Source organism: Callospermophilus lateralis, chromosome 13 (assembly GCF_048772815.1).
Source record: "Callospermophilus lateralis isolate mCalLat2 chromosome 13, mCalLat2.hap1, whole genome shotgun sequence".
Lineage (NCBI taxonomy): Eukaryota > Metazoa > Chordata > Mammalia > Rodentia > Sciuridae > Callospermophilus > Callospermophilus lateralis.
Window position 1 is genome coordinate 16,750,130 of NC_135317.1, and position 13,027 is coordinate 16,763,156.

The 13,027-nt window shown below is 38.6% G+C and overlaps 1 pseudogene; it reads right to left on the reverse strand.

Annotated features, from left to right (window-relative positions):
- Positions 1-8,143: 8,143 nt before the first annotated feature.
- LOC143379569 (elongation factor 1-alpha 1-like) overlaps positions 8,144-13,027 on the reverse strand; it is a 72,688-nt pseudogene continuing 67,804 nt past the window's right edge.

The following is a 13,027-nucleotide window of genomic DNA, read 5'->3' on the forward strand; positions in this document are numbered from 1 at the left end:
GGTTTGGCTCGGTGGTAGAGCACTTACCTGACATGCCTAAAGCCCTGGGTTCAATCCCCAATACAACAAAATAAAACCCCAAAGCAATAATAGAAGGTTGGGTTATTGTGTGTTTTTAGCTAAATGTGTTTCTAAGATCATAAACTCAGGCTTTGGCTAATAAGTTATGGGATGATTGTTAGCTTTAGTTCTTCATTCTAGAAACACATACTAAGGACCTATTATGTGCTTATATTCTCATGGAGTGACTCTAATGTCCCCATTAACACACACAGAGCATTTGTCAATGGTAAGTAGTGACAATGTCAATAAGTGAGTTAGCACACCCCACTTCCAGCTGGGAAGCCACTTTCTCTCAGGAGGAAGACTTAAACGTTTTTTGAAATCTATTATTAATATGTTTTATTAACTATTTAAATAAAGTTGTAAATAATGCACATGGTTTTTTGATTTCCTGAAAGAAATCAATATTTCTGAAGATAAATCAAACCTTTCTGAGGACAATGGCTTTTTCCCAGTGGTAGTCAGTAAATAGTATTAGGGGAGTCTCATTATATTTGTTGAATGAATGATTTAGTGTGTTTGTTGATAATTCAAATGCCCTGCTATTATCATGTAAAATTCATCCATTTTTATTTTATAGTGAGAATAAAAAAATTAGATTTTATAAGAATGCCCCCTTGTTTGTTAACAGCCTTGGAAACATAAAATGAAACTAAAAGGAAACAAAATTTTCATATACAATTATATTCAAATTGGGCCAATAATACATGAAATTTATTATGACACATTAAGAAGTCCTTAGAACCTGGAGACAATGTTACAACTACAGAAGTTTATGTGAACGGCCTGGTGCATATATATAATCCCAGTGGCTCAGAAGGCTGAGACAGGAGGATCTCAAGTTCAAAGCCAGCCTCAGCAATTTAGTGAGGCCCCAGGGAACTCAGCAAAATCCTGTCTCTAGATAAAAATATTTAAAGAGGGCTGGAGATGTGGCTCAATGGTTAAGCACCACTGGGTTCAATGCCTGGTACCCCACCTCCCCCCAAAAAATGTCCAGGTGAACTATAGCTTTGACATAATACATTGCTAGTATCAAACTACATGTCCTAGCTACCTAGATTTTTATAGCTTTCTTTTATATACTTAAACATAGACTAGAGCAAAAACACTATATCCAAATTGTGTATATTTCATAACTATTAGTTAATACAAAACAAGCTAAATATATTGAGAAGGAAATATTATTCTGCAACAAAATGCAAGATTAGAATGGACTAATTATTACTCCTTGCAAAGTTAGTTTTGATTCATCCTGGTTTACATTAATGAATTCATCATGGCAAAGAACTATATAATAATACATATGACTAAACAACTTATCTGTATTTCTATTTGTATTGCAATTTCTAATCGCTTATAAAACTTCAACTAGAAAGAAAAATGTTCTAAGAAGCTCTTTTATCTTAAATTGCTGATAACTTGAATTTTCAGTATAAATATTAGTCATCCAATGATGTGCAAAACAGGAATATTCCAAGAGATCACAGCTCTCACCCTGTGTCTAACACTGCCTCAGGAGAAGCTTTTAAAAGTTAATATTCGTTCACTTGAGAAGAGTTCAGAGGCAGACTGTTTCAGGAAGAATCCCTGGGTATTCGTACTCATGGGTGACTTTTTGTGCAGTTGCTGTTCATAAGCTCATTTCGAAGCATTTCTAGTTCTCTAATGTTAAAGCTCCAATTCAGTGTCAAGTTGTTTTTATCATGTGTAAACATGAAGATTCTTTCAAATTTAAATATTTATCATAAAAATGATTTAAAGATACCACAGTAATGCTCTACTGAGTTTTGAAAATTCATTTCATGATTTTATCAAATAATTTCAAAATAAGCAAATATGCCTTTAATTTCTTAACTATGGATTTCCAAAGTGCTGAGTACCATGCGCATGCTCAGGCTTCAACCCCCATGAAGTACAGCTCTGAGCCAGGAAAAATATAAACTGAGACCACTCCAAGTAGAGATGCTCCACTTACAGGGGCATATTTTCCAACAAACCCTCCTATATTGAAAGTATTGTGGAAGGAATCTGCATATTGTGCATCTCACCTGCTGATGATCCTAGCTTAACAAGGTAGCATTCTGCAGAGGTTTGATTGTCATTCTCAGGATCTCCTGGTTGCATGGAAACTGGGGATGCCACCCTGTATCACAAGAACATCATGCTGCATTTCATTAGCTCAGGACAGGATCAAAATTCAAAGTACAATTTCCACTGAAATAATTTTCACACCATCGTTAAATTGAAAAATTGTAAGTCATCCATTTTTTTTAAAACAAAGGTCCCTGTATAAGTCCACGACCTTCTATAGAGACAAATATATTCAAGGTCAAAGATGGTATTGGTGTACTTAAAAATTCTTGATGAATTTCTAAAAATGAATATTAATTATTTATAGAAAATCATATGATGCTCAAAGAAATCAGGTAGTAAACAGTGTGACACAACCTTCAGTGTAGTGAACAGTTGTTTTGTCAAATGAATAAATTTTTTCTGATACATCTCATCTTAAAACTAATTTTCCAAATGATGGCTATGTAAAGATGGATACATGTATCTTACACAGAAGAGCCGGGAGATTCATGGTCTGGATGTCTGCATGTTACAGACACGGCAGCAAATGCCGTATCAGTCACTCTCTGGGATCCCAATGGAGTCAACTAATAATTCATCCAAAAGCTATGGTCAGGATGCTGCTATCTGTTGCTGTGTCCAGGGAACAAATTAGGCCTCCAAGGTTTGCTTTCTATTTTCTCTCTGATATTAGACAGCAACTCTTGATATATGGGAGAGGGAAATGCATTCTACCATTCTCCAGGGGGAATAAGAAATAAAATTTAACACTAGAAAAAATTAAACTTTTTTATTACATTTAGGTCTGGCTGCATATTTACTGTTATTGAAATTCAGGTTGTTTATTGTGGTCTTCTGACTTTAAGGCAGATTTGCAAACATTTTCCGAACACCATCATTTGTGCAAATATTTAAATAGTCCACAATACTTCCTTCAGTGGGCTTGGTGTTTGTTCTTTTTAGCTCATTTACAAGTAATCTCATCCTCTTGGCATCTGTTTATATTTTTATTCTAATATTTATTTGTAAACAATCGGAACTCATCAAATTTTTAAAATCATGCTAAAATATCAAAATATTAGTATTAGATAAACCTGAGGAACCCTACCTATTCAATTTGTTAAATTGGATGTACTCTGAGGTGAACTTTGGTCCAAGGATTTGGGAAAGACACCTCAGAAAAACAGATTAGAAATGAGCCTTATCAGTTCAAAACTTCCACAACTTTAATTTTCATAGTGACATAGAAACTATGTGATCTAAGACCTAGATCTTCAATGCTGGTGCGAAAATGGGAGCATTGGTTGAAGTTACTTCCATTATTGAAAGTTTCTGATTCATCTCATCCCATTCTTATTATAAGAATAAAATCTGAAAATGTTTAAGAGAATCTTTTAAAATATAAAACATATTCTTTTTCTTAAAAAAAAAAACACTTTGTCTTAAGACAAAATGAAGTCAAAGGCTAGGTAAAATCCATAAGAAATAACAAAAATAAAAAAATACCAAGAAACAGTTGTACTCAAATTGTGTTTATAGAAGTAGAAAATATGTCCAATTTCAACTACCCAGCATAGCAACTGTTCTTTTACAATTACTGAGCATTACGTACATGTATAAGATTTCATTTAAAAAATGTAATTCTAAATCCCTGTTTTTACATTTTCTAAATGGGGTAACCAAGTATTTAAGAAGCTTATTGTGCGTGGGAAACCAGCTCCTTTCCAAATCCCCAGCTTTGATTTGTGCACAATAGTAACCAAGACAAGCAAAAGCAACACCTTGCATATGTTAATTGCAAAAATTGAAATTCATAGTTTTGTATGCAGATATTTTAGGAAGGTAGTTTCCTTTCCCATCTGAGCTCAGATATGTAAGTTTACCAAATATGCTGAAATTGTTAATCCCATAAATTGGGGTTTTATCAATTAAGAACCCATAATCCCTCAAACTAGTCTAATAGATCTACTTGCATGCTTTGAAAAGAGAGGGGATGTAACACTATATATAAACCATAGATTAAGAGCATTATCGTATAATGGAACACATCATTTCCAAGTGCTGGAGAGGAATTTGTTTTATTGTGATATAAAGGAAAGCCTATTAGATACATAGTTCAATATTTTAATTTTAAACTTAGCATACTTTTTTGCGGGGGAGGGTACCAGCGATCAAACTCAGGGGCACTTGACCACTGAGCCACATCCCCAGCCCCATTTTTTTTGTATCTTAATTAGAGACAGGGGCTCAGCCACTTGCTTAGCACCTTGGTTTTGCTGAGGCTGGCTTTGAACTCATGGTCCTCCTGCCTCAACCTCCTAAGCTCCTGGGATTACAGACATGCACCACCATGCTTGGCAAAGCACACATGTTTTTAATAATCAGCAGAAAAGGTAGGCTTAGTTCAAGATGGTTTACCTACACACAAACATGTAGGTATACCATACCTACATTATACCATACCATAAAGTCAAAGGAAATCCCCACTGTTTTCTTAAGGAGGAGCATATGATTAAGAAAGAACTTAGCACATATTACCCAAAGACCTGCTTGTGCTCAGCTCTGTTCCCTCTTGTTGTATGAGTCATACAATGCACTAGATAGACATGATGTTCCCCTTCTCCAGACTTATTGGCACAGATTTCCACGTGTGAGTGAACCCCTGACCTAAGCACCAAGAAAAAAATAAATTAGCAAATGCATGATTTTCTCAAGAGAGTTAGACAAAACCTAGACACAATGAAAAAGAAAGATTAAAGATAACTCAAGACATTTCTTACAAAAATAAAACATTAACTATTTTAAAGACATGGCGAAAAGTTTGGAAGGTGTTATTAGAAGTTGTCAAGAGTTAAATCAGCCATTCCTGAAATTAACTGTGATGGACACACAGATCCAAAGATCTGTCCAGGATGTGCTCAGGAAGGGCATTAGTATCACCTGGAGTTAGAGGCCTAACTGCTGTTGACAATCTGTCCACCTCCTCTTTGCTTGAGAGCACCTCTGTTATTCACTTAGGCTTAAGAATCTCATTGAGAGAAGCATTCTTTCTTAAATATTCTTTAGCATTTTCTTCTATTTGGCAAAAACCTAACCAAGCACAATTTCATGCTGAATGTGAATTCTGGCCATGTTCAGAACCAGGAAGGTAAGAGAGTTTGAACATTACACTAAAATTGATTTGAATGGGAGTGACTGATCAAAACATAATTAAATTAATTGAGTTATTGATTATTTGCAAAAAATAAAAAAACTTCCATAGTGAATGTACTAAAATCATTTCAAACCTTGAGAATTTTACTTTTATAGCATGTATGTTAGAATTAGCTTAGGGAAAGGAACCAGATGCTAAATCTTCATATTCCTTGAAGGAATCACCTTTTATATCCTTTCCAGAAAATAATCATTGAAACTACTCTCAGAAAACCACTAAAATGATGAAATGGAATTTTCCATTCTTGACTAGAAATACAGATATTTTCCAGATGATAATTTCATAGGTCCTGAGGCTGCTGAACTATTTTCATTAGCAGCTTGTCTCCATACATGTGACTGCAGAGAAGTTTTAGCAAGAAGGCTCTTCTGGGTTTCCAACATTTCCGTACTTGCCACACTGCCTGCTCGTTTCCTCTACAGAATCCTACGGGGGAAGAAGTGTGGAGGAAAGAGATAATTTGAAAGTATTGTAAGTGGTACAATGGAAATAAATTCAGCTGGAATCAGTTCAGCTCAGTCCTAATCAGGCTGCATGGGGTGTTCCCTGGGTGACAGCAAAGATTGCCCAGGGAGTAAGCCTCATTACAGAGTTGTAGGGAAAAGCACTGTGACAAAACTGCACAGAAATATTTATTGGTCAAGGGAAGCAACTTATCTTTATTAAATTCAAGCAAAAAATCAGTTTTGCTCTTGCAAAGAAACAAGCATTCCATTGCCTACTTGCTGTATGGTTAGTTGAACATCTAGCATTAGTTTCACATTAATTGATCAGAGATCATTTTTTCTCTAGATAAGAGGGCTGACATTACTAGAAAATGCCTGATAGTGCCAATGACCAGGGGACCGAGTGGCAGGAAGTTATTTAATGACCTAGGTAGTTGTATTGCTGGCAGGCGTGTGGGTGTGTTAGCATGTAAAGAGGCTGCTGCTTAGTGACACTGTGTATCTAGAAAAGTCATTTCGGAGAGTGGGGCATAGAAATAGGAAGTATGGGAGATAAGAACAAGCCATTGCCCATTTCTTTAGGCTTCTCCTCAATGCAAATATATCTTGGTCTTAATTTACAGTTACTTCCCTCACCCTTCTCTAAAGGTAGTGTTTTACTTGCTCTGGGGTCAGTGCCCTAGTCCCCTTCAAGGGCAAGCCCTTACCTCAAACCCCCCACAAATCCCCCCCTCTTAGAGTTTCTACTACCTCCCAGATAGCACCTCGCTGGGGATTAAGCCCTCAATACCTGGGCTTTTGGAGGATATTTGAGATCCAAACTGTAGCAACAACTAAAAGTTGAGATGGGGTGTCATTTTGCGGGGAAGGAAAACATTAGCAGTGTTAATAATGGAAAAGACCCTGAACTTGACAATAGCCTGGCAAATTCAAGGAGCAGAAAGAAACCTAGAGTGGTAATGAGTGGCATCCTGCGAGGGCTTAGTGAGAGGGGACGTGAGGTTGCACCAGCCTTCTGGGCTGGAAATGCATCTCCATTCCAGGGAAGCTTTAATCTGGGAAGCATCGTGGTCTTATGCATGGTTTTTACACCTCAGTCTTGCTTCTGGGGGAAAATGGCCTAACACATTCATGAAAGTAGGACACTCACTGAAAGAAGGGCCTGGGATAAGTCCTGGAAGAGTAGCATGAGAGCAGAGTTGGCAGGAGAACCAGAAAGAGCAGGGAAAAGATGAGGGGGTAAAAAATCAAGAATATTCTGGGGATGGCATGGTCCCTGGTAACGTGCTGAGGTCACATGACATGAAGACAAACATCCCCACCAGAAAGGCACTATCATGTGAATATTGGCTTCGAAAGAGTTGAAGGTGTGGGACTGTTGTCCCCATGGGCTGGGGTCCTCCCACCAGTGGCCCAACATGTGATCCCACCTGGCCACTTGCTGTGGCCTAGGATAGAAGATTGATTCCTACCACAGATCTCAGCAACCTAAATGTGTGAGTTTATCTTTGCTTCCTTAAGTTGGGAGCCTTCATCTTTCACTTGGAAGAAGCTCTTTACAGCTTCTTTTCCACTGATCTGAACTGCTAGCAGGTCTCAGTGTCACGGTACTGTCATGTCCTGACCTCTGATCCGATAACCCAGAGAGTCACTGAGGGACTACCCATAGGCAATGGGCACAGCCTGGCCAAAATGGGCAGAGCGTGGCCATGCTGGACAGAGGCTGGCTTACATCCTGGGCAGGACAGACCAGAGGGTGCAAGATTTCCTTGTCTTGTTCAGGATAGTCTGCATGTTAAAAGTGTTCTCACAAAAGGTCATAAGTTTCAGAATTCTGTGAAAGATTGTTCTAGTCAGGTTGCTTCCATTAAAAAGTGCTGATTTTAAGAACTAATAACTTAATACTGCCATATACAAAAACAAACAGCCCACAAAATAGCGTCCTTGTTTTTTCCTCAAGATTTTACAATGCCCTATTCTCATTAACCAGTATTTTACTGCTACACTTAAATGGTCAATTGAGGCAAATAGCTATGAGACCAATCTTCCACCACCAGTTACCTGGTTAAGTCACAAGTTTTCAGTTCTGTGAACATTTCAACCAAATTGATAAGGTGCATTAAAATAGGTTGGAAATAATAATCTGAAGTTATATTTTGTTATACAATTATATTCTTATTACATATTTATATAATAAATAATATAAATATCTAAAATACTACATTATATATTATGTTTTATGTTACATATTATATACTATATTTAAATTTTTATAGGTGTTCCACACCTGGGATGATGTGACAAAATGGCTTAATATTGGGGTGGTAGGTATTAGAAGTAATATTCACTTAGCCTTCTGAGCTTTCTGGACAAACTTGGTGATTATGCCAATTATGCAGCCTTCTTGTCCACAGCTTTGATGACACAGCAACCGTTTATCTCATGTCACAAACAGCAGTCAACACAGAGGAGAAGAGAAAAGCTCTCAACACATATGGGCTTGGCAGGAACCATATCCAAGATGGCAGCATCACCAGATTTCAAACTTACCAGCCATCTTTCAGCATCTTACTAGAAAGGTGATCAGTCTTTCCCTTCAGCTCAGTAAACCTGCCAGCAATATAAGCTGTGTGACAATCCAGTACAGAAGTACAGCCAGCTCTGATTTGGCCCGCATGGTTCCAGATAATCACCTAACTGTGAAGCCAGCTGCTCCAACTGGTGTGCCATTTTTGCTGTCACCAGCAATGTCACCATGACAGACATCTTTGACAGTACATTCTTGACATTGAAGACCACACTGTCCTCAGGAAGAACTTCACTCAAAGCTCCACCGTACATTTCAACAGGCTTTACTTCAGTTGTGACATTGACTGGATCAAAGGTGATCAGCCTGCTGGGATCGAGGACAGCAGTTTCCACTTGGCCCACGGGGACAGTGCCAATAGCACCCATTTGGTAGACATCCTGGGGAGTATATCCAAGGGCTTCTCATTTGGACGAGTTGGTCATAGGATGCAACCCAGAGCTTAACATTTCCACTGGCATTGCCCCTTTATAGATGACTTTCTATCCCTTGAACGAAGGCTCATTAGCTCTTGGCTTCAGCAGGTTGTCACCATTCCAACCAGAAATTGGCATATATGCTACTATATAGGGGTTGTAGCCAATTTTCTTAATGTGGGTACTGACTTCCTTAACTATTTCCTAGTATCTTTCCTGGCTGTAGGGAGCTCAGTAAAGTGTATTTCATTAATGTCCACCATCAGTTGTTCCATAACTAGTGTGGATCCAGAGGGCATGCTCAGAGGTCTGCCTATTCCTGGAGATACCAAACTTCAATTCACCAACACCAGCTGTGTGAGTCAGAACAGCACGGGCAGCCTGAGATGTACCTGTATTCATGCTTTTGATGAAGCCTGTGTGTTCTGGTGTATCCTTGACAGTCACATAATATTTGCTGGTCTGAAATTACCATGCTCACTTTTAGCTTTCAGTTTATATGGAGAACCTTCCCCATCTCAGCACCCTCCTTCTCAACTTTGCAATGATTCTTGTGTCCATCCCATCCTATTTGTAGATTGATAGCCAGTGGTAATAGACTTGCCTAAGTCTCCATGTTCAAGGACTATGATGATATGTCTTTTCTTTTATTCTGGCTTTGATTTAGCAGTGGTTTTCACAACACCTGTGTTCTGGTGCTGAATCCATTGTGAAGAAGACAGTTGCATAATTTCAAGTTTGTGAGTTGTTTATCTGACTGTCTGAAGGCCACTGGAACCATAGAAAGGGAACTGCAGAGGAGAGGAGGGGAGATATTATCTCCCCACCATTTTTCTTTTGCGCTCGCTCTCCCCACACTTCTGGTGGCCTTAATGCTGGTGGAAAGTTGACTGTGGAGCATTGTGATCTTGTTTTTTGGTTCTTGGGGAAAATTGTCCAAGAACTGACAGTTACCCCCAGTGCAGGGTGCAGATACAGATTTATACAATGAGGCATAGACAGAGGGCAGTGAGGACAGGCTGGTTACAAGGGAAGGAAAAAGCAAGAGAGGGTGAGATTCACCTTGGAGAAGGGTGGGCAGCTCACAAGAGACCCAAATGCCCTAAAATGATGAACATTGGCTTTTTCCTTTTGTTAGGATGGGGGCAGGGCTGCGGTGGCAGGAATTCCTGGAGTGCAGGTCACCACACCTCCGGGATCCCGTGTTTTATATACTTGCTGCCCATTTGGGAGAAGTCACCCACCTGCACTCCAGTATGTGCCTTCATTCTTCATTTTCTTTTTTGGGCCTAGCACCACTGTCAGAAGGTCATGTAACTGTCAACTAAAACTTAAAGCAACTTGTGGGTGTATGTGTGACCTTGGGAATTGGGATTATGACATGTAGCATTAGGCCTCCTTCTGTAATGTGGAGAGACGGCACCTATGGTCAGTTCCCAGTTAGGGGCCATTTTCACAGTGGCTCCCTTCTCCCATCTCACCCCCATCACATACCTCTTCCTTCTATTTCTGCTCCTCTCTAGGTAACTACCTACACTAATAGTTTCTTAGTTTCTTCAACATTTCTTTACTTCCTTTTGGAAAAATACCAGCGTCTGTCCCATAGGCCTGATTTTCTTCCTATTTTCCCAAGTCACCTAGCTTGGCTTTGCTGTCCCCACTCTGTCTTTCCTCTAAGTTCTAAATGCAATGTGGTAACCACAAGCTACAACATCTATTTTGATTTATATTTGTTACAATTAAACAGTAACTAAGATTAAGTTCCCCACTCACACAGGATCCATGTTTGAAGTACTTACTAACCACAAGGGGTCAATGATTGCTCTTTGAGTCATTGCTGTTGCCAAATCCAAGTCTTCTTTGCTGCTGCACAGGCCGGTTAAGATAAGAGAAAGATGTTGACTCAATGAAGGTGACTTTATTTGAAAACCCAGCTGGCCAAGAAAATGGAGGACTCTTGACAAAAAATCCAACTTGCTGGAAAACTAATTTAGGAGTGGTTTATTTAGGTGGTTAATGTGTGTTCCAGACTGCTAGGCACCTTTGCACAGCAGGTAGACCAGATGATGCCCATCTGATCCTAATTTCCTATTCATGAGATGCTTTTGAAATTTGTAAATCTCAAGAAAAATGACCATGATTGCCTTGGGCTCTTCCTGTCACTGATTAATTTGCCCATGTGCAGTTCCTGACACATTACACAATGAATGGTTAGAGAGGGTAGCTTTCCTGAGGCCCTCTTGCTGATCACCAAACTCACAGTAATGAAAGAAGACCTAGTTCATCTGACTATTGTCTAAGACAGGGGCAGGTGAGGTGAACAAGGGAGTTGGCACAATATCTGTTCTCAGTGGTTGCTTCACCATTACTCCAAGTTCTATTGTATGGCCCAGAACATTGCCTGCTCAGCATCTCCACTTGCAGTCTAGTAAGTATCACCCACTTCATATTTTAAGCTCCGAACTCTACTTATCCACTTCATCCTGACCCCATAGTCATCCCCATCTCATTAAATGGCACCAGCAGCAATCTGGGTAGCCAAACCAAAATTTTAGGTGTTGCTTTTCCTTTAGCTTTCTTGACCAACCAATTTTAAATCCATCAGCAATTCCCATCAACTATGCCTTCAAACTGAGTTCATCATCCAGCTGCATTGCATTACCTCCAGTGGCAAAACTCTAGATGAATCTACCATCATTCTCACCTAGTACTAATCCTGGATTGTGTTCATTCTTCTTTTCTTTCCTAGCACACTTGATTTTACACACAGCAGCATGAATGGAGTTTTAAAAAATGCAAATCAGACCACATCATTTGCTCTTTTCAAAATTCTCCAATGGCTTACTAGCATATTTTGAAAAAAATAGTTTTCATAGCTTCAAAGTCCTACCTGAAATTGTTCCTTCTTAAATCCCAGTCATCTTAGTCTACCTGCACCACCCTGGCAGCTCCTGCCCTTCCCCCCAATGGCTTCCCATTGGTTCCCATCATTCTTTCCTGCTTCAGGGACCTTGAGTGTGCTGTTCTCACTGCCTGAACACTCTCCCCTAGAGCATCTTTTAGCTCATCCTTTCACAAAATTGAGTTTTTGTTTACATATTATTTCTTCACAATTATAGTCTACCAATGAGGAAACCACATAAAACAAATTTCCTCTCTCCTGATGGGTAACTTCTTATTTTAATTTTGTTAGCACTTATCACTGCCATAAGTTATATTCTTACTAGAATGTCAGTTTAGAGAGAGCTGGACTTTTTAACTTGAGAAATAAAACCAAGAATCAAGAAGTAGGATGGTGTCAAATTAAAAAGCTTCTGCACAGCAAAAGAAACAATTAGAACATGAAGAGAGCCTACAGAATAGGAGAAGATCTTTGTCAACTCCTCTTGTAGCAGGGGATTAATATGCAGATTACACAAAGAACACAACAATAGCAACCAATACGCCTAAAATAACCCAAATGATACATAGGCAAATGATCTTAACAGACATTTATCAAAAGAAATACAAATGGCTAACAAATATATGAAAAAAATATTCAACATCCTTAACAATCAGGGAAATAAACAGAAGAGATTTTGTTTCTTCAGCTATAACAATCATTAAGAATACAAGTAATAATAAGTGCTGGCAAACATATGGGGGAAAATGTGTACTCATAAATTGTTGGTGGGACTGCTAATGAGTTCAACCACTCTGGAAAGCTGTATAGAAATTCCTCAAAAGACTAGCATGAAACCATCATATGAGCCAGCTATCTCACGCCTTCGTATTTACCCTAAAGAATGGAAATCAGCATCCTATAGTGAGAAATGGATAACAATGTTTATAGCAATTCCAAATACCAATTTATGTTTCTAAGTTTGATTTTTTTAGATTGCACGTGAGTTTCACTCTAAATATGGATATGCCCATTCTTTGGACTCAAAGCAATGTATAAAGTGTGGTTTTAACTAAAAGTACTGGAATGGAAACAGCCATTATAGCCATTATTACTGCTGGATGTTATATTTCTCACTAGGATCATAAAACCAAGACAGGAATGTTCCATTGCTTCAGATATACTTCCCTGGTTTGCCCATGAGCAGTAACTGCATGATTGCCCTGTGACTCTCATAAATTCTAAAAAGCATGTGTTTATGTTCACTTAGTATTCAGGCTGGTTGTTTAAAATGGTACAAATGACTTTAACTTAAATAATTAGTTTGAGACTTTTACACTGCAT